General features: G+C 43.6%; 1 protein-coding gene across 1 annotated transcript in view; it reads left to right on the top strand.

The window, feature by feature from the left end:
* Positions 1 to 26,935, top strand: part of LOC128704139 (uncharacterized) — a 373,177-nt gene that overhangs the window by 329,060 nt on the left and 17,182 nt on the right. The window contains exons 6-7 of the mRNA XM_070099007.1: positions 14,175 to 14,443; positions 14,980 to 15,108. The gene's annotated coding sequence lies outside the window, so the exon portion shown is untranslated. The remainder of the gene's footprint in view (positions 1 to 14,174; positions 14,444 to 14,979; positions 15,109 to 26,935) is intronic.

The raw sequence follows: 26,935 nt of genomic DNA, 5'->3' as shown, positions 1-26,935 counted from the left end.
CATCTGGATTTATATCTGTGGTTGACAAATGTGCATCAAGAATGATGGACTGAAGACATCGACTCCAGGCTGAGGGATTGATTACCTCAAACTCCTCCTCGCCTTCCATATTGTCCAGATTGGACTGAAGAAACCACCGTGTGGTGAAACGTTTCAAAAAAATACCCAAGTGTTGCTCGAGTGTCTCATCAATTTGTCGGATTTCTAAGCTATTTATCCACACGTTAAGGTTGTGTGAAGATTTTGGACCTGGTTCCCGAGTATTGTGTCTGTCCCAGAGTACAAATCACGATACTATCAGACTTTCCAATTAGTTTTGATGTCTTGACTGTGTGGATAGTAAACTATCTCTGTACTTTTGTTAGTTGAGGGATCATGTCTTCTGTCTTGTACTGAGCTGTGAGCACCATAGTATTAGTGCCGTCACTCACCTGATTTTTATCCTGTTTCGAAGATTCTAATTATTTACTTTATTGTTTCTTTTGTTTATACTCTTATTACATTTTTTTTTATCTGTATGATGGTCTTATTGCGTTCTGTATCCTCTGTTCGTTTTGAGTTAATTCTTTCTCCTCTATCCCTTCCTTTCTTAGCTCCTTGCCCCCCACCCTCTCTCTTCTTCCTCCATTTTTTTCCAATCTCTCTCTTTGCTTTCTCTTTTCTCTTCCTGTCTCCTGTTTCTTTCCTCTTTCATCCACTTCCCTTCTCTTCCCCTCCTCTCTTTCTCTCGCGCACCAAATAACCTCGATACTTCGTTAAACATTAAGTGTCGTTACTCATTCTCACATCAAAGGTAAAGATAACTGTGAACCCTGCAATAACCCAGAGAAAACTTTACAATTGTGTGTGTTCCTTGTTGATGTACTGTTACACTTGTGTGTGTTCCTTGTTGATGTACTGTTACACTTGTGTGTGTTCCTTGTTCATGATGTAGTGTTACTGCTACAATCCAGGCACAATAAGACCTGTTATCATGGGTGTACAGGGGAGCAATGAGCAGAACAAACACAGCTGAATGACTTTGAAATATATTTTCCTTCAAGAGCAATGTGGATATTTACAGGTATGTACACTATATGTAGTTGGAAAATGTATGTGTACAACACGGTTTAGGCAAGACCAAGACACAGCCTGGAGACAGAATGGACAACTGTGCTCAACCAGCTCTAGTATGGAAATGACAAGGGTAGACAGGCGGGTGGTGCCCACAACACCTCTACGATTGTCAGAACCATCTTCTCATTGGCTGAACCTAGATACTGATCGAACGATGGGGCCCCATCGTTCGATCCTAGTACTGGTTCGCTGGTTGGGGAGATAGCCTTCCAATGAGGGTGTGTACATGCGCCGAATAAAGGTTATGTACTCTTTGCATGCCACAGTTACACTTGTGTGCTCCTTGTTCATGATGTCTTGACACACTAAATGCCACTGTTGTTGAGACTGTTGTAGATGGCATAGTAGGTAACTCTGGAGTGCCAGAATATAATGTTAACTTTGGAGTACAAAGGGTTATTGTTAACTAGGGGTGTCTTTAATTATTTCAAAAAGGAAGGGGCAAGGGGTAATAGGTAATACTTATTTTGAGAAAAAAAATAAGTATAAGAGATATGATATAGGATGTAGCGCCAACAGCTTCTTGGAATATATATTACTAGATAGAAGGTTAATGGTTAGTCTTGTGGATGTGTATGTTGCTAGAGGAACTACATATGTGGGAGCGTTATGTGATGACAGCTACAGTGAGAGTGAGAGCTTGATGCAGTACAAAGAGAATGACATCAGTAAGAGAAAAGTGAAAGAGAATGAATTTAAGGAGAGAGCGTGAGTTGTTAGTAAATATTGGAGGAGGTGGTTGAAGAGGTATTATAGACCCTGAACATAATCGAACACCATGTAATCTTGGCACCGGGGAAAGGCCTCGTCAACTCGTTTGCCGACTGTTAGCATGTGTTGAATCCCCACTCGACGGTCTGTGGAGGAGACTCAAGTGTAGTCTACACTTACCACAGCTTTATCAACTAAGGACTATCTTTGATGGACTCAGCATCTTATCCAGTCTTACACCGCTTCACTAGTCACATTCCACATTTTCTTATATTCCAAGATATTAGCAAGAGGTTTCCCGTAATTTGGAAGAAGGGAAGACACAGTTCTGTGATATCCCTGTGACGGGTCTCAGGCCAGGCTTTTGACTGTTCAACTAGGCTGTTGCCTTAGGCGGCCCACAGAGCCATCACAGCCTGGTTGCTCTAGCACTTGAAGGTAGTGATTCAGTCATTGTTGGTACCAGCTGGTAGAAAAGGATGATAGAAGGCAGTAGCAGACAAGAGAAGTAGACAGTAGAGGGGGCGAGGAGGAGGCGAGAGAGAGAGAGGATAGGAGACGGTAGGGGGAAGCAACAATAGACATTAGAAGGGGGCAGAAGAAAGGAATAATAAAAAGGGACTGATTACCTCATCTTTTGTATATAGTTACAGTCTTCCCATTATGTCCATTAATTGGTATTGATAAAGTCAATGAATGGTGAAACGTCTACAAATAAAGGGAAGCAGATGTTGCACGTGTATCCAATTCATCGGAAAAAATGAGGGGGGGGGGGAGACTGTATAGGAAGGCGGGTCGGTCATGTGATGACCCGCAGCTGGAGCTTTTGGTCATTGACCGAGGCCTTCCACTGGCTTACCCATCCACCCCTTTGAAAATTATGATTATAACCATTAAAGACGAGGAGGATAGAAATAAAGGAAGATGATAATGGAAGAAGTAAAGGTATGGATGAAAGGGGTGTGGGGGTGAGGGTTGAAGAGGCTATAAAGACTTGTTATAACGCTATCACACGCCACCTGCAGCGCTTCCACGCCAATTTCCACACGAATTTCGCAGCCAAGTTTAATATTGAACCTCGGCTCTCCCTACTATTATTGCTTTCTTCTCCGTGTTGACGAGAATGGCGCTAGGGGTAGTATGCAACCCAGGGAGATATACAGCCTTATCATCACTCATTATTATTATTATTATTATTATTATTATTATTATTATTGATAAATTAGATACATTTTGAACACTTGATCATCTTTATTGAGGAAACCTTGCGCCACATAGTGGGCTTTATCAAGTCACAAACAGATCTGTTTGTGACTTGATGAAGCCCACGCTGTGGCGAAACGTTTCCTCAGTAAAGATTACCCTAATGTTGCATATGTCTAATTTATCAACTCATCGAAGTTACATCACAAGCAAAGATACAACCTTCAAGGCTGGTGGAGCTCTGTGTTAGAGGTGGAAAATGTCTGGAGTTTTGAGAAACTCTGATCGCGGATTCTATCCCCGCCCGTGGTATGGTTTGTTTGCAATCGTGTCATTACGATTTCGTGAGTCCTGGAGGTCGTATACTGTTAGGGAGTCATTAACAATGTTAGGACCACTAGCAACGACTTAGCATTTGCAATGAATTTACTGCTGAGCGGAGGAAAGATGCATGACACACGGAAGATACTTAAAATTCTGATCCCAAATCTGCAGTGACTAAAGTTAGTGCTGTTAGTGAGGTGCAAGGAAGTGTAGATTTAGACAAGGAGGCCAATACTAGGACATGTTTGTGTGTCTTTCTAAACCAGTTTGTCATTTTTTACCAAGGTTTATACCAAGAAATTTTAGAATAAAGCCATTGAAAAGCAGGGTCGTCATGGTCACACTAAGACTACTCAACTTACTACCAACAGATTAGAAAGAAGGAGCGCTGCAGCAGGCCTACTGGCTCAGGCTAAACAGGTCCAGCAAACACCCACCCCCACACACACATATAGAGGAGCAGAGAGATGGCGCTAAGAGCAGAGACTCAACCCACGCAGGCACAGATAGGAGAGCACAACTGGGTTTGTGTATGTGCGTGTGTGTATATATAATGTCGTGCCGAATAGATAAAACTGGTCAGTTAGCAAGAACTCATTTAAAATTAAGTCCTCTCTAAAAAAATTCTCGTACGTTTAAAGATATATTGTTTTCATTTATGTTAATGTAAAAAATAATAATTTTGTACCAAAAGAACCTTAGGAAACTTACCTAACCCTATTATAACGAGCGCAATTTAATTTAGCCTAACCCAACTAAATATATTTTAGATAAGTTTACAGTACTTTAAACAAACACAATAAAATATATTTTTTCGTTAGGTTCAGAATGATTTTTTGAGAAATTATTGCATACACAAATTTTCGCTTGCTTTATTCAGCAAGATGAGCGTATATATATATGTATATATATATATTATATATATATATATATAATATATATATATATATATATATATATATATATATATATATAATTATGCAATTAAGAGTAATTGACATGTAAAAACTTCACAGAAACCCCTTGTTATGCAAGGCATTTCTTGCAGTGTTGTTACCATTGCCAGCACTTCCGCCCGTCTCTCGGGAACCACACACGCCCATGCTGCCTAGCGCACTCACTCACGGAAGGGACACGGGAGACACGCCGGTCCCAGCGGTTGTGACAACACACGACTGTCTGATGTCTGGCCTTGACCAGTACTGCGCCCCGAGCCCAGGCTTGCTTCCTGCACTGCCCCAAGTTACGGATCTAACTTGCCGACTTCCCTTACCTACATTAATCTACCAAGTTCATAAATACTCAGTTGTAAGTAACTTATTCAGCTTTCAAAACTTTGCGACCCAGTCCCTGGATCCATTATGTGCCTCTGTAATATTTTGACTACCACCCATAGGATGGGTATGGGGTGCATAATAAAGATATTAAGTTTCCCGTGACAGGTGTTTCAGCACGGGTGGCAGGTGCTTTAGCTCTGGTGGCAGGTGTTTTAACACGGGTGAAAGGCGTTTTAACTTGATGGCAGGTTGCACATCTCTCAGGTGGTAAGTTGTTGCCTCCATATAAGATAGTCCTGCGTCACCTCCAGCTCCTGCGTCACAGGTTCAAGTTACGACTCCAGGACCTGGATCACTAGACTACAGTAACAATTACAGATCACCTTCCAGCTGTCAAGTATAAGGGATGATCTCACGTATCTGGAAAAGCTAGGGGAATAGTTGAAGGATTACGTGTGTTATATTCATTCTACACGAGTATTGACAAACTTTTAATCCCATCATTTTTCTTATATGTAAATTCACACTGTATCTGAAATATCAGATATGTCAGAAAACGCCCAAAACTGCCCTGAAACGTCGAAATATTTTTTACAAAACTGCTTTGGATAAACATGTTGACCTTTTTTTATGTTTTCCGTAAACCCAGTATGAATTTTGATTTACGTCAGATGCCAGCGAGCGTGAACAACATGACGCTCAGTAGGGACGAGTTTTAGTTGCTAAGATATGGGAGTAATGAAGATCTCAGAACGACCACAATATACAGAGAGCAGGCACACCATCTCCATCTCTCTCTCTCTCTCTCTCTCTCTCTCTCTCTCTCTCTCTCTCTCTCTCTCTCTCTCTCTCTCTCTCTCTCTCTCTCTCTCTCTCTCTCTCTCTCTCTCTCTCCCTCCCTCCCTCCCTCCCACACACAGGCCCATACTGGAGTATGCAGCACCAGTCAAGAAATTAGAGAAAGTGCAAAGGTTTGCAACAAGACTAGTCCCAGAGCTAAGGGGATTGTCCTACGAAGAAAGGTTGAGGGAAATCGGCCTGACGACACTGGAGGACAGGAGGGTCAGGGGAGACATGATAACGACATATAAAATACTGCGCGGAATAGACAAGGTGGACAAAGACGGGATGCTCCAGAGATGGGACACAGACACAAGAGGTCACAATTGGAAGTTGAAGACTCAAATGAATCAAAGGGATGTTAGGAAGTATTTCTTCAGTCATAGAATAGTCAGGCCGTGGAATAGCCTAGAAAGTGACGTAGCGGAGGCGGGAACCATACATAGTTTTAAGGCGAGGTATGATAAGCTCATGGGGCAGGGAGAGAGAGGACCTAGTAGCAATCAGCGAAGAGGCGGGGCCAGGAGCTATGAATCGACCCCTGCAACAACAAATAGGTGAGTACACACACACACACACACACACACACACACACACACACACACACACACACACACACACACACACACACACACACACACACACACACACTCTCTCTCTCTCTCTCTCTCTCTCTCTCTCTCTCTCTCTCTCTCTCTCTCTCTCTCTCTCTCTCTCTCTCTCTCTCTCTCTCTCTCTCTCTCTGTAAGGAACGGGTAAATGACTTGGGAATAATTATGTCGGGTGATATATTGCTTAGAGAGCACAGATCAAATGCAGAAATGCCAGGAAAGTGACAGAGTGCTTTATATAGAACTATCAGAACAACAGAGACAGCGCCACTGATGATGCTTTGAAATCACTGGTGCTTTTATTAAATCGCTGAGAGCCTTGTGCTCGCTCTGCACACTGCCATAACTTACTGAAGTGAAACATACGGAATAAAGTCAGTGGAAAGCAGGGGGGCCGTCAACACAGAATCTGTGGTCCATGACTCTTCAACCTGCTACCTGCAGGTATCAGAAACATTGCCAGAACGAAGATTAGAAGTTTTTAAGAGGATACTCGACCATTATCTTCGGCTGCATTGGCCAGTTCAGCCTTATGATGTTTAAGAGGGGGCGGGGGACTCCGGGCCGCTAGCACAAACGAGGAAACCTGGGGGGCTAAGGCCTGGTTTCAAGGAAAGATTATTATTATCATAATCAAAGGGGAAGCGCTAAACCCGGAGGATTATACAGTGCCTGGGGAGGGATGTGGAAGGCATTCAGGCTTAATTTGGGGAACTGGAGCACAGATCCAATTCCCTAAATCAAGAGCCCCTCACCAACATCTAGGAACCTTCCTTGAGGGGTTCAAGGAAAGAAACCTCGAAACCAGTCACACAGGTATATGACTCATCATGAAGTTACAGATTGATTCAGGGTACGGGTGGGGTTAGAACCCATGGCGAGTGAGTAGCAAATCTCCAGGCCAGTGCGTAAACCACTGGACCAGCTGGTTATCATGAATCCCAGCGACCCATGATAACTTCACTATGGTGTATAAATACACACAGTTGGATAAAGCTTATTGTAACCAGCTGGTCCAGTGGTTTACGCACCTACCTCGAGTTTTACGACTCCTTCGCCATGGGTTCAAACCCCCCACCCATACCGTGATTTGTTTTCAGTCGTGTTATTACGATTTCGTGAGTCATGATTCCGGATGACTGACCAGGAAACCACCCAATTGGAAATTCTGTCAACGTTTTAGATTTACACGGACGAAAACAATTTCTTTCCTCAGGTGATATATTCTGCACTGTGTATTATCTATCCAGGCTTTGTTTAGCCTTGCAGGGCGGCCTGGGACCAGGCTTTCGTCTTGACTGCCTGTTCAACTAGGCTGTTACCTGGCCTTGTATAGCCTTGCAGGGCGGCCTGGGATCAGGCTTTCGTCTTGACTGCCTGTTCAACTAGGCTGTTACCTGGCCTTATTTAGCCTTGCAGGGCGGCCTGGGATCAGGCTTTCGTCTTGACTGCCTGTTCAACTAGGCTGTTACCTGGCCTTATTTAGCCTTGCAGGGCGGCCTGGGACCAGGCTTTCGTCTTGACTGCCTGTTCAACTAGGCTGTTACCTGGCCTTGTTTAGCCTTGCAGGGCGGCCTGGGACCAGGCTTTCGTCTTGACTGCCTATTCAACTAGGCTGTTGCCTGGCTTTGTTTAGCCTTGCAGGGCGGCCTGGGACCAGGCTTTCATCTGACTGCCTGTTCAACCAGGCGCGCTGGCCCACTTATCCATCACATTATAATCATGGGGGAGCGTTAAACCCGTAGGATTATACAGAGCATGTGGGGGGGATGGAAGGTATTCAAGCTCATTTCAGGGAACCGGAGCACAGATCCAATTCCCTAGATCAAGAGCCCCTCACCAGCGTCAAGGAACCTCCCTTGAGGATGGTAAACTATAGAACAATAAACAAATAACCCGCATATAGAAGAGAGGAGTTTACGACAACGTTTCGGTCCGACTTGGGCCATTTACAGTCACTGTGACTCTAAATGGTCCAAGTTGGACCGAAACGTCGTGGTAAGTTTCTCTCTCCTATGTGCGGGTTATATGTGTGTTGTTCCAGTCACGGTGTTGTCTTGTTGTTCTTCACAAAGCTTACTGAAAAAAAAGTATATACAACTCCTCCAGTCTGTGCCAAGAATCCATGACCTTAAAGAATCCCCCTTATAAAAGGCATAAAAGTCCCTCTTATTTGAAAAAGGCATCAAAGATCTTTCATCTCATTTGAAAAAGGTGTTAAAACGCTTCTCTTTGAAAAGGTATAAAAAAACCTCCCCCTTGAAAAAGGCATAAAAGGCCCTCTCCTTTGAAAAAGGCATAAAAGTCCCTTTCCTTTGAAAAGGGCATAAAAAGTCCCTCTTAAAAGTCATAAAAAGACCATCTCCTTTGAAAAACGCATAAAAGTCCCTCTCGTTTGAAAAAGGCATAAAAGTCCCTCTTTGAGGTCATAAATAGTCCTCCTTTGAAGTCATAAAAAGTCCCTCTTCTTAAATTACGTGTTCACGAGACTGAGACACTAACCAGGTCGTTATTACTACGTGAGGCTCCGACCCACAACCACCAACAACCCAACTTAATACATTTATATTTTGCCAATTCAAGTTCTGCAGCCCATTCTGGTTTATTGTTTTTTTTTTTTTTACACTTATTTGGTTGTTCGTCTCTCTTGGTTTAGACTTTGTCGCCTCTGCTCTCTCCTGGCGGTCCCGCCGAGACCATTACTACTTTGTTGACAGACTTATCAAACTGGGTTGTTGTTGGTGGTGGGTCGTAGCCTTACGTAGTGTGGATAAACGTTTTCTTATTAAAGATACCCAAGTGTTGCACATGTGTCTAAGTTATCAACTTGTAGGTTCTCTGAACCATTTATCTACACTCACTATGTTATCACTCTTTTATGTGTATTTGAATATGAAAAAAATTATTCACTTTACAGCGATTTTCGGAACTTAACCTGCCGTATAAGCGGGACCCTACAGTAGCCCGGAACTTAACCTGCCATATAAGCGGGACCCTACAGTAGCCCGGAACTTAACCTGCCGTATAAGTGGGACCCTACAGTAGCCCAGAACTTAACCTGCCGTATAAGCGGGACCCTACAGTAGCCCGGAACTTAACCTGCCGTATAAGCGGGACCCTACAGTAGCCCGGAACTTAACCTGCCGTATAAGTGGGACCCTACAGTAGCCCGGAGCTTAACCTGCCGTATAAGCGGGCCCCTACAGTAGCCCGGAACTTAACCTGCCGTATAAGCGGGACCCTACAGTAGCCCGGAACTTAACCTGCCGTATAAGCGGGACCCTACAGTAGCCCGGAACTTAACCTGCCGTATAAGCGTGACCCTCCTGCACAAAGCTGCACCCCTCTCCCCTCAACATCACCATTCCCCGCCTTCCCACACCTTATTGCAACCCTCCCCCCCTCTCCCGTTCATACACCTCACTGTATCCCTCATCCTTTTCTACACTTCACTGCATTCCCCCCTCCCCCCCCAACACTTCACTGCACTCCCCGTCCCTCCCTGCAGCAACCCATGCGAAAAGCTTTCTCAATTTTCCTGTATATTGGAGGGTGAGGGGGGAGGGGAACGGAGGGGGCCAGTGGACACAGGTCACTAGGCAGTTCTCGGTCTCGATCGATCCCCTCGTCTGGAGAGGGTGAAGGAAGGGGAGATAGAGGAAGGAGGGGGGAAGAAGGAAGGGAGGGAATCTATTTACCACAGCGTGTGTAGTGATAACAGTTTAATACTGGCAGTAACACTGACCTTGAAATAATCCTTAGCTCATTTTTGTGTCTTGTACACTCAATCTGCCTGTTATCCTCCTGCCTGCTGTCCTCCTGCCTGTTATCCTCCTGCCTGCTATCCTTCTGCCTGTTATCCTCCTGCCTGCTGTCCTGCCTGCTGTCCTCCTGCCTGCTGTCCTCCTGCCTGTTATCCTCCTGCCTGTTATCCTCCTGCCTGCTGTCCTCCTGCCTGCTGTCCTCCTGCCTGTTATCCTCCTGCCTGCTGTCCTCCTGCCTGTTATCCTCCTGCCTGTTATCCTCCTGCCTGTTGTCCTCCTGCCTGCTGTCCTCCTGCCTGTTGTCCTCCTGCCTGTTGTCCTCCTGCCTGTTATCCTCCTGCCTGTTATCCTCCTGCCTGTTATCCTCCTGCCTGCTATCCTCCTGTCTGTCATCCTCCTGCCCGCTATCCTCCTGTCTGTCATCCTCCTGCCTGCTATCCTCCTGTCTGCTGTCCTCCTGCCTGTCATCCTCCTGCCTGTCATCCTCCTGCCTACTATCCTCCTGCCTGTCATCCTCCTGCCTGCTATCCTCCTGCCTGTCATCCTCCTGCCTGTCATCCTCCTTCCTGTCATCCTCCTGCCTGTCATCCTCCTGCCTGTCATCCTCCTGCCTGTCATTCTCCTACCTGTCATTCTCCTGCCTGTTATTCTCCTGCCTGTCATTCTCCTGCCTGTCATTCTCCTGCCTATCATCCTCTTACCTACCATCCATCCTCCTGCCTGTCCTCCATCCTCCTGCCTGCCATCCATCCTCCTGCCTACCTACCTACCCCTTTCCTCTGACATCTTACCTCCTTTCTCTTTCTTTCCCCTACTTCCTCTTACCCCTACCTCCTTTCTCTTTCTTCCCCCTACCTCCTTTCTCTTTCTTCCCCCTACTTCCTCTTACCCCTCCCTCCTCCCCCTCCCCCTCCCTCCTCCTGCCTTACTGCCTCTTCCCCTACTACCACCTCCCCCTACCTCCTCCTCTTCCCGTACCTCCTCCTCCACTTCCCCTACCTCCTCCTCCTCTTCCCCTACCTCCTCCTCCTCCTCCTCTTCCCCTACCTCCTCCTCCTCCTCCTCTTCCCCTACCTCCTCCTCCTCCTCCTCTTCCCCTTCCTCCTCCTCCTCCTCTTCCCCTACCTCCTCCTCCTCCTCTTCCCCTACCTCCTCCTCCTCTTCCCCTACCTCCTCCTCCTCCTCCTCTTCCCCTACCTCCTCCTCTTCCCCTACCTCCTCCTCTTCCCCTACCTCCTCCTCCTCTTCCCCTACCTCCTCCTCTTCCCCTACCTCCCCCTAACTCCTCCCCTCCTCTCCCCCTAACTCCTCCCCTCCTCTCCCCCTAACTCCTCCCCTCCTCTCCCCCTAACTCCTCCCCTCCTCTCCCCCTAACTCCTCCCCTCCTCTCCCCCTACCCCCTCCTCCTCCTCACCCCTGGTATCCAATCTTCCCCGAAAATTGTCACCGAATTGAAGTGACAATCAGAGGAGTCAGTCAGTCTCTCTCTCAATCTCTCTCTCATATTTTCTTTCTCTCCCTCCCATCTACATTCCTCTTCTCTCATTCTCTTTCTTATCTATCCTTCTCCACCTCTTCTCCCATCCTCTTCTTTCTTCTCTCCTTCTAACTCCCCACGGAGGACACACCCATGGTGGATTATATCCATGCAGGATTATACATTTCATTTCATATCCTTGAATTAGTATTCATTCTGAAACATGTATGTTATGTTTTGTATGTGTAGTTTATTTTAGTGTGTGTGTATGTGTTGTAACAGATGTATTCATTAATGTGTTGTAGCAAATGTACTCATTAGTATGTAACAGATTTACTCAGTTTATGTCTGAGATGTGACTTCATGTAAAGTAAAAGGACAGAAGTGAAACTAATGTGACATTATATTGTGGCAACGTTTTGCTCTCCAGGAGCTTTGTCAAGCCGTTACAAACAGTACATGGACACAGATGGTATATATAGGCTCAGAGTGAGGTGCAATACTAGTGGTAGTAGTAGTAGTAGTAGTAGTGGCATAAGTTGTAGTAGTAATACAATATGGTAGTACAATTAACTCGTACAAGAGTAAAAGGATATAAAAGTTATTACTTGGGTAACATAAAAATAGGTTAGACAAATATAGACTGGATAGAGAAGGCCTGTTTCAGTGTTCACTCTCTGTAATGTGCTTTGTGTACTATTAACAGGAGAGGCTAGGTGATGGCAGGGTTTACTGTTTTCAGGAGGATTCTTGCTAAGGCTTCAGAGATGGTGAAGCTGTCTTTGTTTTGTTTAATTGTATTAGAAACAGCGATTAGTGCTGACTCAAGGCACTTGCGTCTGCGAAAATTAGTTTCTTTGATCACTAATTGGGTGTCCCTGAATTTCATGAGATGATTGGTGGAATTTCGGTGTTGTACACAGGCGTTGTTCAAGTTATCGTTCCTACATGCGTAAATGTGTTCATTGAGGCGAGTGTCGAGGTTTCTTGCTGTTTCACCTACATAAATCTTGTCACAGCCTCCACAGGGTATAGTGTAAACCCCTGCATTAACTGGTTCGTGGTGCTTTGATTTTGTCCTGATTAGATCCTTTATTGAAGTGCTGGAAGTGATGGCGACTCTAGTGTTAGCTTGTGAAAGTACTTTAGAAACGTTTAGTACAACCTGGCTGTTGGGAAGAATTATAACTTTGTTGGGAGTGGTGTTGGTGCTTGGAGAATTAATGATCTGAAGAGCTCTTTTCTTGCAGTCTTTGATGAAAAAGGAAGGGAAATGTAACTCAGTGAAGGTTTGGTGAATGTATGTACACTCCTCGTCAAGAAACTCAGGACTACAAATTCGGTATGCTCTTAGGAAAAACCCGATGATGATGCCTCTTTTGGTCTTGGTATCTTGACTGGAATAAAAGTGTGTGAGATCATTTTTATTGGTAGGTTTCTGATAAACTTGAAATCTTGGGTTGTTATCTACTTTGTGAATGAGGACGTCGAGGAAAGGTAACTTGTCATTGGACTCTTCTAGTGTAAACTGGATCGCCGGTTCAACTGCGTAGAGCCTTGCCTTGCCTGAAGTTTCCGTACATCAAAATGTTTGGGAGTTATTACGAGGACGTCGTCCACGTAACGTAACCAAGTCAAGATACCAAGACCAAAACAGGCATCATCATCGGGTTTTTCCTAAGAGCATAATACCGAATTTGTAGTCCTGAGTTTCTTGACGAGGAATGTACATACATTCACCAAACCTTCACTGAGTTACATTTTCCTTCCTTTTTCATCAAAGATTGCAAGAAAAAAGCTCTTCAGATCATTAATTCTCCAAGCACCAACACCACTCCCAACAAAGTTATAATTCTTCCCAACAGCCAGGTTGTACTAAACGTTTCTAAAGTACTTTCACAAGCTAACACTAGAGTCGCCATCACTTCCAGCACTTCAATAAAGGATCTAACCAGGACAAAATCAAAGCACCACGAACCAGTTAATGCAGCGGTTTACACTATACCCTGTGGAGGCTGTGACAAGATTTATGTAGGTGAAACAGCAAGAAACCTCGACACTCGCCTCAATGAACACATTTACGCATGTAGGAACGATAACTTGAATAACGCCTGTGTACAACACCGAAATTCCACCAATCATCTCATGAAATTCAGGGACGCCCAATTAGTGATCAAAGAAACTAATTTCCGCAGACGCAAGTGCCTTGAGTCAGCACTAATCGCTGTTTCTAATACAATTAAACAAAACAAAGGCAGCTTCACCATCTCTGAAGTCTTAGCAAGAATCCTCCTGAAAACAGTAAACCCTGCCATCACCTAGCCTCTCCTGTTAATAGTACACAAAGATACCCAAGAGTTGCACATGTGTCTAATTTATCAACATGTCGGTTCTCTGAACCATTCATCTACAAACTAATTTATCACACAAAGCACATTACAGAGAGTGAACACTGAAACAGGCCTTCTCTATCCAGTCTATATTTGTCTAACCTATTTTTATGTTACCCAAGTAATAACTTTTATATCCTTTTACTCATGTACGAGTTAATTGTACTACCATATTGTATTACTACTACTACTACAACTTATGTCACTACTACTACTACCACTAGTATTGCACCTCACTCTGAGCCTATATATGTATACCCTCTGTGTCCATGTACTGTTTGTAACGGCTTGATAAAGCTCCTGGAGAGCGAAACGTTGCCACAATATAATGTCACATTAGTTGCACTTCTGTCCTTTTACTTTACATATTGTTGGTAATTCTACCAACATTATTACAATATGACTTCATGACCCTCACGAGTTTAGCGCTCTCCATGGCTGAAATGACGTACTTTTTACAGATGTTGGTAGGCAAGATGTCGAAGTGGATCAATGGATTGATGAGAGTGGGTGGAGAAGTGGTGAGGACAAGACTATCACCACCACTACCACCAGCTGTAACTACCACCACCCCTACTATCAGCTGCAACAACCAGTTCCACCATACCTACCCTAAAGTGATCAACCATAATCAATGCCTAACATCTTCAGACAACCACGAGAGTATTACCAGCAACCCACCATCAACCACCATCCAGCCATATACAGGAGGGCCCTGCTTATACAGCAGGTTAGGTTTTGGGCTACTGTAGGGCCCTGCTTATACAACTGGTTAGGTTTTGGGCTACTGTAGGGCCCCACTTACAGCTGGTCAGGTTCGTGGCTACTGCTGTAAAATGAAAATTGTTGCTTAACATGTTTACACTATCATATATTAAGTGAACAATATAGTTAGGCCTAAAATATGCATATACAGTACACATTACTTTAAGTATTTTCGTCCTTAGCTTGTAGTGAGTGGTGACTATTTATTGTAGGAAGTCTGAATATATGAAGAATGGGTATAATTGAAAACCACTGGTTGCAACAGTCAAGTACAGTAACAACATGCAGGAGGCGGCCTACAATTGAGCACAAAAGTGGGAGATAGATTTACAGTGGCTTAGAACACTGGGTATTTGTACAATTTTTTTTAATTTGTATTTGAAGTGAACCACCCTTGGCCGTGGGCCCCACCATTCAGCATAAGTCGTGATGCATATTTATGTGAAGAGTGATTTATTTACACAAAAAAATTCTTCCCATCTAAATTTTACTCTTCCTCAGATGCTGTACGTGAATAAATCACCAAATCTAATGAGAACTTCAAATGGAGCTGTTGTGTTGGACTCACTGTGTGAAGCTCATCAAGATGACTTACAACTGCATCATCAAATTCTAGAGCAACAAAAGAAGGTGAGTAAATTTATAGGTTAGTATTAGAGAGAGTTTGAGTTTGAGAGTTTATTGGGGTTCAAGTCCCAGGGTTGAAGATAAAAAAAAGAAGATAAAGGAGTGAGAGGAGACTACAAGAGGTCACCATCAGTTGCACTGTGACCAGCTCAAAAAAAAAAAAATGCTGTTAAGTCGCCTCATAACATTAGTGGTTTGATGAAGAATACAAGTAGGAAAAAGAAGCTGAAGATATTGGACTTAGACTGTATACCAGTTAGCTAAATAAACATAGGTTGTGGTGTAGTTTACCATAGCCTGAATATAAATATATTCATAGATAACATAATCATAGTACAAGGTATCTGCACGTTGATCAGCAGATTGTAGTAAAGCCTGAGACAGGAACACTGTGTGTGTGATAAAGATGAGTTTCTTGGATATACATACAGACAGTGTCAAGCAGGGAGATTAACATCTGGAACTAGTCTATATTACTCTGTTTTTGAAAATGGTATAAAATACCAACCAGTTGGTGAGTAAGATGCATGTGTAATAGATGGGTATCTTTTTATTATTATTAACACACTGGCCGATTCCCACCAAGGCAGGGTGGCCCGAAAAAGAAAAACTTTCACCATCATTCACTCCATCACTGTCTTGCCAGAAGGGTGCTCTACACTACAGTTTTTAAACTGCAACATTAACACCCCTCCTTCAGAGTGCAGGCACTGTACTTCCCATCTCCAGGACTCAAGTCCGGCCTGCCGGTTTCCCTGAACCCCTTCATAAATGTTACTTTGCTCACACTCCAACAGCACGTCAAGTATTAAAAACCATTCGTCTCCATTCACTCCTATCAAACACGCTCACGCACGCCTGCTGGAAGTCCAAGCCCCTCGCACACAAAACCTCCTTTACCCCCTCCCTCCAACCTTTCCTAGGCCGACCCCTACCCCGCCTTCCTTCCACTACAGACTGATACACTCTTGAAGTCATTCTGTCTCGCTCCATTCTCTCTACATGTCCGAACCACCTCAACAACCCTTCCTCAGCCCTCTGGACAACAGTTTTGGTAATCCCGCACCTCCTCCTAACTTCCAAACTATGAATTCTCTGCATTATATTCACACCACACATTGCCCTCAGACATGACATCTCCACTGCCTCCATTGTTGAAATATTTTGTGTACCATGCAGGTAAAACATTTCAACAATAATGATACCCAGCTGTTACACATGTATTTTATTTATCATTTTAATTTTGTTTCCTTTTGGGATTGCATTGTATAATAGGCATTTTAAGTAGAAGCTGAAAAATAATCTGATGGACTCTGAAAAAGACAGCAATCAAGTACAGTCTGGTGTTATCAAAAGAACAGAAAGTACCAAGAAAATCATGTGCAAAGGGAGGCAAAATACTACTAGATGGAAATATGGTAAATGCCAGTAGTGATGAGGAAAAAGGAGGGTATTCTGTAGAAGAACAGGTCAACAGCTGGGTACTGAGGCAGGAGTCAACTTCTCTTTTTAGTTTCAACAAGTGTTTATAATATTCTGGGGACTCAGTAATTAGTATTTTACTCCCAAAACTAAATTGTGAGCTATACAACTTTCTTTATACCATAAGATGGCAAATTTAGCTGTTCTTCCTCAGCTCAGTTTAAAACTCAATCCTATCATCTTGTGTAAACACCCCTTCCCCCCAGAATACCACCTATAAAAGTAGGCTAGCATCCTCATATCTATTTAATTCTGGGTAAACTGAGGCACCAGGTGTAAGGCAACTCCTCCCTAGTTTATACCCATCCAGGATCTATCCAGATTGTAATAATATTGATAGAATTACCGACTATGTTAAGTAAAAAGATACAAATGCAACTAATGTGACATTTTATTGTGGCAACGTTTCACTCTCCAGGAGCTTTGTCAAGCTGTAAGAAAATATCATATTAGTTCCATGTGTGTCCTTTTACTTAACAGGATCTAACCAGATGATTTTAACCCTTTGAGGGTTTCGGCCGTACTAGTACGGCTTATGACCCAGGGTTTTTGACGTACTAGTACGCCTAAATTCTAGCGCCCTCAAATCTAGTGGGAGAAAGCTGGTAGGCCTACATATGAAAGAATGGGTCTATGTGGTCAGTGTGCACAGTCTAAAAAAATCCTGCAGCACACAGTGCATAATGAGAAAAAAAAAACTGACAGTTTTTTGGAATAAAACAGCGACTTTGCATTGTATTTTCGTATGGTATTTATTGTTGTATTTTAGTTTTCTTGGTCTCATTTTATAGAATGGAAGACATATTGCAGAAATTGAGATGATTTTGACTGGTTTTACGATGAAAAGTACCTTGAAATTGAGTTCAAAGTAGCAGAAATGTTCAATTTTTACCAAAGTTCAAAAGTAAACAAATCATGCCAAGCGTCCAATACACATCAACTGGTGAGTCTAATATTCTTTCACAAGTGCGCCAATATTATTTATACCATTTTTTACACTAATGCAGTAGTCTGCATAACAGTAAATCTTCTATTTTTTGTGAGAATAAAAATTCAAAATGGAAAGCAAAAGAATGTAAGAGGGGCCTTGAGACACAACTAATGAAGAGAGGAAATGTCATTTTAGTGCCAGGAATGTCTTTCTTGTTTATTCTGGACCCTTTTCGGAAATTGGCATCTTTTGAAATTTGTGTGAAATTGGCAAAATTGCTAAATTCTGACCACTGTACTGGATAGTTGAAATTGGTAAATGGGTGGTTTCTTGCACTCATTCGATAGAAAAAATGGAGTTCTAGCGAAATATTCATATTTTTTGTCGACTAGTACAGTGGAATTGGCCGAAAATGGGACTCAAATTGGGCAAAATCGCCGATGCGTAAACATTGCCGAGACCGCTAACTTTGCGAGAGCATAATTCCGTAAGTTTTCCATCAAATTTCATACTTTTGATGTCATTATGATTGGGAAAAGATTCTCTATCTTTTCATTAGAATTTTTTTTTTTTTTTAATTTGGCCGACCCTGAGAACGAGTCTCGGAGAGGGCCTGTCGACCCTCAAAGGGTTAATTGTAAATTGAAGGATCTACTAGTAAAGTATAGTTGGGAGGTGGGGGGCAGGGAGCAGGGCTGTTTCCTTGGGTCCCGTGCCTACTAGGGAAGACCCATACTAGATTTTAGAACATAAGAAGAGTGGAGCACTGTAATTGGTTGAATAGTCCATGACAGACAGGTAAAACTGTCCCCCAACCACACTCACTCATGTACCTTCTAACCTTTATTTTTTTTTAAGGCTATGCAGGGGGGATTAAGGATTATTAGAGTAGTAGGTGCATCAGGTTAGATCCTAAATCAGACCATGCAATGTTTTGCCTGCTCTGCAGGCTTAAGTCTCGATGTGGAGACAGCTAAGAATAGAGTACATATACTATAGTGATCACTATTTATACTCCTTTCTTAGTTGTCTCTGCAGTAGGAATGAAGAAGCCATTTATGACAAAATGTTCCGGTTAATAAATGTCAAGACATTAGTGTCTTCCACAATTCTGAAAGTTTCCACTTGGCTGAGCACATTACCGTGGGTGATATCACTCGCCCATCTCTGCATCTTGCGTCTCTCCGCCATAAATATGAGGGTTCAACCAAAAACCGCTTGGTGCAAAATCCACCTTTAGGAAAAAACATGCTTACAAAACTCACCAGGAGAAAAATCCACTCATTCTTAATGCTATTAATTCCCACCTTGGTTGTATGGTGGGTGTAAGGTAACACATGGTGTCCCGAAACTCAGTTGGTAGCACACTCAGCTCACGAACTGAGGTCTGGGGATCGATCTCTGTTACGAATGGAAACATTAGGATGTGATTCCTTAAGGTACCTGCTGTCCATGTTCACCTATCAGCAAAATAAGTTCCTGGGTGCTAGTGGACTGGTGTGGGTCATAATTTGCCAGAAATGGTCTGCATAACCAGGGGCTTCCTATATAGTAGTACATTGATGTCAGCTAGCCCTGTATACCTCGTACATGTACTTGTAGAAAAAAAAATTATTATTATTATCTGGACCTGTGGAGGAAATTAGTTGGTATGAGTACTAGAGGTATGTACTCTAAAAAACGAAACTCATGCATATATAGAAAATGTAGTGACATTAATATATCTTTCCTCTTTCAACATACTGGCCGTATCCCACCAAGGCAGGGTGGTCCAAAAAGAAAAATGAAAGTTTCTCTTTTTACATTTAGTAATATATACAGGAGAAGGGGTTACTAGCCCCTTCTGGCATTTTAGTTGCCTCTTACAACACGCATGGCTTACGGAGGAAGAATTGTGTTTCACTTCCCCATGGAGGTAAAAGGAAATAAACAAGAACAAGAACTAGAAAGAAAATAGAAGAAAACCCAGAGGGGTGTGTATATATATGCTTGTACATGTATGTTTAGTGTGACCTAAGTGTAAGTAGAAAGTAGGAAGACGTACCTGTAATCTTGCATGTTCATGAGACAGACAAAAGACACCAGCAATCCTACCATCATGTAAAACAAATACAGGCTTCCGTTTTACATTCACTTGGCAGGACTGTAGTACCTCCCTGGGTGGCTGCTGTCTACCAACCTGAAACGTTAATATATATGCTCAGTAAAAGCCCACATTGAGACAGAAACTCGGAAAATTAATTAATTAATTAGTTATCTGAGTTTTTGTTTCTATTTGGGTTATTATTGAGCACTGACAAGTGTTCATTATGCTTTCTTTAGTTATTCATTAACATGTATGTAGAGTCCTGGGTGACTTAGAGGTGAATGTTTAAGTGTGGATGATGCATTATGCCATTTTCAGTTGATAGTCAATTATTGAACATAGTACTGTACATTTCTGCGTATTTAGCATCATGAGAACATTTTGTGTAATTTTACGAGTTGAGGTTTTTACATTAACGTGCCGTTTTTGTGGTTATATAAGTGTATAATAGCACTGAGTGACCTTTGACTGTGAGTGCTGTGTAAATATCAGTCTCCATCCCCCTTCCCTCCCTCCCTCTCTCTCTCTCTCCCTTTCTTCCTCCTAATTTCCTCTCTCCCATTCTGCTTTTTGCCTCTCCCTCCTTTCCACCATTTCTAACCTCTCTAATTTTTTTCTTCCCTCCCTTTCATTACTTTTTTACCTACTTTCATGTTCGTCTCTTCCTCCTTATTCTTTTCTTTGTCTTTTTGCCACACACTATTTTCCTCCCTGTCACCTGCCTTTGTCTCCCTATCATCTATACCTTTCACCCTCCCTATCATCTATACCTTTCACCCTCCCTATCATCTATACCTCCCTCCCTCCCTATCACCTGCCCCTTCACCTCCACTTGCTTCACAGGCCAGCAGTGAACATCAATCTTCTCTAATCAGCTTTATTATAGTCTCCATTAATTGCATTTCATCTTGATTACTTTTGACATGCATCCCCTTCTTCTTCCTTCTTTCTCTCCCTTCCTTTTTTCCTTCAAACCTATCCTTGTTTTCTCTTTTCCCTATTTCTTACCTCTTGCCTTGTTCTATGCTGTATTTCTTGGTCCTTTACTTCCAAAATTGTTTCTTATTATCCCTTTCTATACCTATCCTCCTCCCCCTCTATTTCTTTCAAACACTGGCTCAGTCTATAAGACATTATTAGTCAGTATTATCCAGATTAGGGGTCCCATAACTCAGTTGGTAGCATGCACTGCTCACACACTGAGTGTCCGTGGTTCGATCCCCAGTATGGGTGGAAACATTGGGTGTGTTTCCTTAAGGCACCTGCTCCCTTATTCACCTAGTAGTAAGTAGGTACCTGGGTGTTAGCCGACTGGTGTGGGTCACATCCTGGGGGACAAAATTAACCTAAGTTGCCTGAAATGCTTAGCATAACCAGGAGCTTTCTATATAGTATGTCATTGATGTACTCGCCTATTTGTACTAACCTATTTGTGGTTGCAGGGGTCGATTCATAGCTCCTGGCCCCACCTCTTCACTGATTGCTACTAGGTCCTCTCTCTCCCTGCTCCATGAGCTTTATCATACCTCGCCTTAAAACTATGTATGGTTCCCGCCTCCACTACTTCACTTTCTAGGCTATTCCACGGCTTGACTACTCTGACTGAAGAAATACTTCCTAACATCCCTTTGATTCATCCGAGTCTTCAACTTCCAATTGTGACCTTTTGTGTCTGTGTCCCATCTCTGGAACATCCCGTCTTTGTCCACCTCATCTATTCCGTGCAGTATTTTATATGTCGTTATCATGTCTCCCCTGACCCTCCTGGCCTCCAGTGTCGTCAGGCTGATTTCCCTCAACCTTTCTTCGTAGGACAATCCCCGTAGCTCTGGGACTAGTCTTGTTGCAAACCTTTGCACTTTCTCTAATTTCTTGACGTGCTTGACTAGGTGTGGATTCCAAACTGGTGCTGCATACTCCAGTATGGGCCTGACGTAAATGGTATACAGAGTCTTGAACGAATCCTTACTGAGGTATTTGAACGCTATCCGTAGGTTTGCCAGGCGCCCGTATGCTGCAGCAGTTATCTGATTGATGTGCGCCTCAGGAGATATGCTCGGTGTTATACTCACCCCCAGATCTTTTTCCTTGAGTGAGGTTTGCAGACTTTGGCCATCTAAACTATATTGTGTCTGCAGTCTTCTTTGCCCTTCCCCAATCTTCATGACTTTGCATTTGGCAGGGTTAAACTCAAGGAGCGATGTCAGAACTACTCAAGGTGAATACAAGGTCCAGTCTTGCTGGTTCATCCTCTCGCTCTCTCTCTGGTAGTGTCTCTAACATGTTGATGCATGAGGTTTTCCATTACCACATCCATCATCTTGGCTCTCCATGTTTCGGGACCCCCATGGGGCTCCAGGTTTTCCCAGTCAATCTCCTTGTGATTGAAATCACCCATAACTGGTAACTTTGCTCCCCCCATGTGTGCTCTCCTGGCCACCTCGGCTAGTGTATCGACCATTGCTCTGTTGCTCTCATCGTAGTCTTCTCTTGGCCTCCTGCAGTTCTGTGGTGGGTTGTACATTACTGCAATTATCACCTTATGTCCCTCAGACTGGATTGTTCCTACTAAGTAGTCCCTTTCGCCCGTGCCATCCATTCCTTCCATTTTCTCAAACCCCCACTGGTTTTTAATGAGCAGTACAACTCCTCCTCCCCCTCTCCTCCCTCTGTCTTTCCTGAGGATTTGATATCCGAATGGAAAGATTGAATCTCTTATTATTCTGGTGAGTTTTGTTTCTGTGAGTGCTATTATGTCTGGGGATGTCTCCTTGATTCTTTCATGCCACTCCTCATACTTATTTGTTATTCCATCTGCATTCGTATACCACACCTTCAACTTCTTTTCTAAGATTGTGGTCTGGGAGGTGTATTGGGGTTGGGGAAGTGGGAGACCTGATAAGGAACTATGGGTGGTTGCTGTGGGGGTGGAGTTTGTAATGCAGTGGGTGGGGGCATTGGATTTGGCATGGGTGTTTTGGTTTAGAGTGTTTGGTTGCACTGGGGTTGACCTGGTTGGGAGGCTTCTATAGGAAGTTGTGAGGGAGGCTGTATTTGATCTTCCTGTGTCTGGGATCTCCTGTCTGTCTTCTCCATCCCCTCTCTTTCCACCTTTTGCCTTTGTACCATCTCTCTCAGTTTGTGCCTTTCTGCTTGTGTTCTGTCGCGGTCAAGATACACCTTCCTGTATGCCGGCATGTCCCTTAATCGTGCTTTCTCCTGCAGGATCCTGTTCCGAGTCGATTCTGCCTTGAAGGTCACTTTCACTGGCCAGGTTCTTTTTTTTACAAACTCCCCTATTCTCCGAAATTTTTCCAGCTGGGTCATGTCGTCTTCTATTGCTTTCATGATGCTTTCAATTGCTTTTTTTCCCCTTGTTTTCTTGCTTCATATGTTTCCCCTTCAACTTCCTGGAGCACATACACAAAGACTGACCTCACCCTTTCATTCTCCCACTGCATATCCCTGTGTATCCCCTCATTCAATTTGATTTCCTCCATTTCAGCTTTCCTTTCTTCAGTTTCACTAGCTAATGTACTTGGGCTCAGTGGCCTGTCATTTTTCCTTCTCGGCTTTCCCTGGGCTCTGCTGTGGTCTGTTAGGGCCTCCACATATAGTTTAGCTCTTTCATTTACTACAGTCTCCACTGATTGAGCTTCTACATGCAGTTTTGCTCCTTCTTTCCCTACAGTCCCCTTGTTTGTGACTGAGGTAGCAGTCTCTGTTGTCAATCCCAAAATGTTCTTAAGTTCTTTAGGCTGTTTCAGATTTTTCAGTTCCTCTTCTAAACTCTGTATCCTGGCCTCTGCTGCTTTGACTTGCACCTCCCACTTCCTGCTTTCCATGTCTATCCTCTCTTCCATTCTCATGCTAAGTTCTTGTAGTTTCTTTCCCCATTCATGTTCCCATTTTGTGAGCTCTGCTGCCCAATCTTCCTTTGCAGTTTCCTCCTCCTGTCCCTTGGTTTTTCTTGTTACTCTCTGGCAACCCATTTTTGTTTTATCCTGATTGCCTCAGAGTGGGAAACCTATGTAATTCTGTATGTTAGGTTAGTATTATGTATGTCAGAGTGTGGGGGGGAGGTAGAGGAGGAACTGTGGCTATGTGGGAGAGTAGTGGGGAGGGGGAGTGGGAAGGAGGAGTGGGAAGGAGGGAGAAGCAAGTGGGTGAGTGGGAGAGGGAGAGGGGGAAGGAGGGAGAGGTGGGGAGGGGGAGGGTGAAAGAGGTAGAGGAGGGATCAGGTGAAGGAATGAGATGTCGGTGGGGGAGGGGGGGAGTGTATGTGTGAGTCTGGCAATGTGTGTGTGTGTGTGTGTGTGTGTGTGTGTGTGTGTGTGTGTTGTGTGTGTTGTGTGTTGTGTGTGTTGTGTGTGTGTGTGTTGTGTGTGTTGTGTGTGTGTGTTGTGTGTGTGTGTGTTGTGTGTGTGTGTGTTGTGTGTGTGTGTCGTGTGTTGTGTGTGTTGTGTGTGTGTTGTGTGTCGTGTGTCGTGTGTGTGTGTGTGTGTTGTGTGTGTGTGTGTGTGTGTGTGTGTGTGTGTGTGTGTGTGTGTGTGTGTGTGTGTGTGTGTGTGTGTGTGTGTGTGTGTGTCAGTGGTCCTTGACTGGCCGCAACTTCTTGTGACCTGACCGCCACTCTCCTGGGACTTGACCCCACCTACTTACAATGTTGCCCTTAAAAGCTGTGTACTCACCTATTTGTACTCACCTATTTGTGGTTGCAGGGGTCGAGTCCTAGCTCCTGGCCCCGCCTCTTCACCGGTTGCTACTAGGCCCTCTCTCTCCCCGCTCCATGAGCTTTATCAAACCTCGTCTTAAAACTGTGTATGGTTCCTGCCTCCACTACGTCATTTTCTAGGCTATTCCACTGCCTTACAACTCTATGACTGAAGAAATACTTCCTACTATCTCTCTGACTCATTTGTGTCTTCAACTTCCAATTGTGGCCTCTTGTTTCTGTGTCCCCTCCCTGGAACATCCTGTCTTTGTGTGTGTGTGTATGTGTGTATACGTGTGTGTTCGTGTGTATGGGGGAGGTATGAGGGGGAGATACTGTTAATACATACTAGTAATTCTGGGTTATAAAAAGTGGAAATTGCTACTAGGGTCTAAAGCTTCTATGAGTGTCTGCCCTTGTGTGTGTGTGTGAGAGAGAGGGATGGTTAGGGGGGGGGGGTAGATGGTGTGGTTTAAAGATCTGTTATACCTCTCTGTTACAACTGTCTTTCCTAGAAATGCTACTCTCTCCACTTATTGCCCTTTCTGGATTTAAGTATCAATTATTGCTGGTTATTATCCTATTCCTTGTTCACGTTGAGAGAGGACTTCCTAGCTTCCTAAGTATTCTTACTACTAATAACTACTGTAATAGCTTGCAGGAGTGAGTGACCAGTATCTATCAGCGATCAAGGCCAGAACAAGCCTGCAACATGTAAACCACAAAATAGGTGAGTGATACTTGCGCTGGCAACAGTCGTGACAAGTTGCCAGATGCTGATGACGAAGTCGTCGTACATAGGCCTTAAATCCCTATTTTGGAGATCCTTCACCCGTGTTGATTATAACCACATGTGCTCATACATCCCTCGTTCCTCACGCGATTTCACTTTTCACTTATGATAGTATACACTTCACATTATATACACTTCACTTTATATGTATAATGGCACACTACTTGTCGTGACGTCACTGCTTAAGCAGGCCTACTGCTGCCACCTTCCCTTGTTATATATTTTATTTTTCCTTTCCCCTTTTGCTTATTAACTTTTTCACTCTCACTGTATGTCAGCTATGGTCTGTGTGAGTTGTATCATGTACTTCTAGAAACGAAGATTATTATTACAGTAGTACAGTAATTATAGGTATGGTCTCTCAAATACAATTTGGGAGCAGATTTGAAGCAAGCTGAAGTATATTTTCATGCATTGTTCATGAAGCACTAAACTTTTGTGGGTCTTTAAGTGCAAGGAGTAGCAGTCTTGACCTTCCACCTGCCATCTGAGGATCAGTCTCTGACCAGTCGGATTGTGGCTGATTTGTGTTAATTTAGGTTACAAAAGTATATGATATCGATAAATAGTGAAAAGTACACAAAATGCAATAACTTGGGGAATGATTATTGGATAGGTTTCAGTCCTGGGACCCAGGAGTGTGGGTTGACCAAGATCCCAGGACCAAAATGTTTCCAACAAACATGTCCTGAGTTATTTAAGTGTTTCTCTTATTTTACACGATTTGTATTTTCGATGATATGTACTTTGTTCTAGGTAGTAGGTTGGTAGACAGCAACCACCTAGGGAGGTACTACCATCCTGCCAAGTGAGTGTAAAACGGAAACCTGTAATTATTTTACATGATGGTAAGATTGTTGGTGTCTTTTTTCTTTCTTATAAACGTGCAAGATTTCAGGTACGTCTGGCTACTTCTACTTACACTTAGGTCACATTACACATACATGTAAAAGCATATGTATACACACCCCTCTGGGTTTTCTGCCATTTTTTTTCTAGTTCTTGTTCTTGTTTATTTCCTCTTATTTCCATGGGGAAGTGGAACAGAATTCTTCCTCCGTAAGCCATGCGTGTTGTAAAAGGCGACTAAAATGCCGGGAGCAAGGGGCTAGTAACCCCTTTTCTTGTATAAATTACTAAATTTAAAAAGAGAAACTTTCATTTTTCTTTTTGGGCCACCCTGCCTTGGTGGGATACGGCCGGTTTGTTGAAAGAAAGAATGTATACTTTGCTTTATAATATCACTTTTCCAATTAGAGGCCAGGTTTGAGAGCTGGCCATGAAGGCTATGTGAAGAGTAATCAAGAGAGCTGGTCACGAGGGCCATGTGAAGAGCTGGTCATGAAGACTATGTGAAGAGTAGTCAAGAGAACTGGTCATGAAGGCTATGTGAAGAGCACTCCATGAAGCTGGTCATGAGGACCATGTGAAGAGCACTCCATGAAGCTGGTCATGAGGACCATGTGAAGAGCACTCCATGAAGCTGGTCATGAGGGCCATGTGAAGAGCACTCCATGAAGCTGGTCATGAGGGCCATGTGAAGAGCACTCCATGAAGCTGGTCATGAGGGCCATGTGAAGAGCAGTCATGAGGGCCATGTGAAAAGCAATCAAGAGCCATTGGTACACTAAGAGAAAACACCATAAGTGTCCAGGGCCCAAGACTGTTCAACAGCCTCCCACCAAACATAAGGGGAATTACCAATAAACCCCTGGGTGCCTTCAAGAGAGAGCTGGACAGATACCCAGATCAACCAGGCTGTGGTTCGTACGTTGGACTGCGTGCGGCCAGCAGTAACAGCCTAGTTGATCAGGCCCTGATCCA

Source organism: Cherax quadricarinatus, chromosome 66 (assembly GCF_038502225.1).
Source record: "Cherax quadricarinatus isolate ZL_2023a chromosome 66, ASM3850222v1, whole genome shotgun sequence".
In the NCBI taxonomy this organism is placed as follows: Eukaryota; Metazoa; Arthropoda; class Malacostraca; order Decapoda; family Parastacidae; genus Cherax; species Cherax quadricarinatus.
The sequence above is the reverse complement of the archived record's forward strand: the minus strand, read 5'-3'. Positions and strand labels throughout refer to the sequence as shown.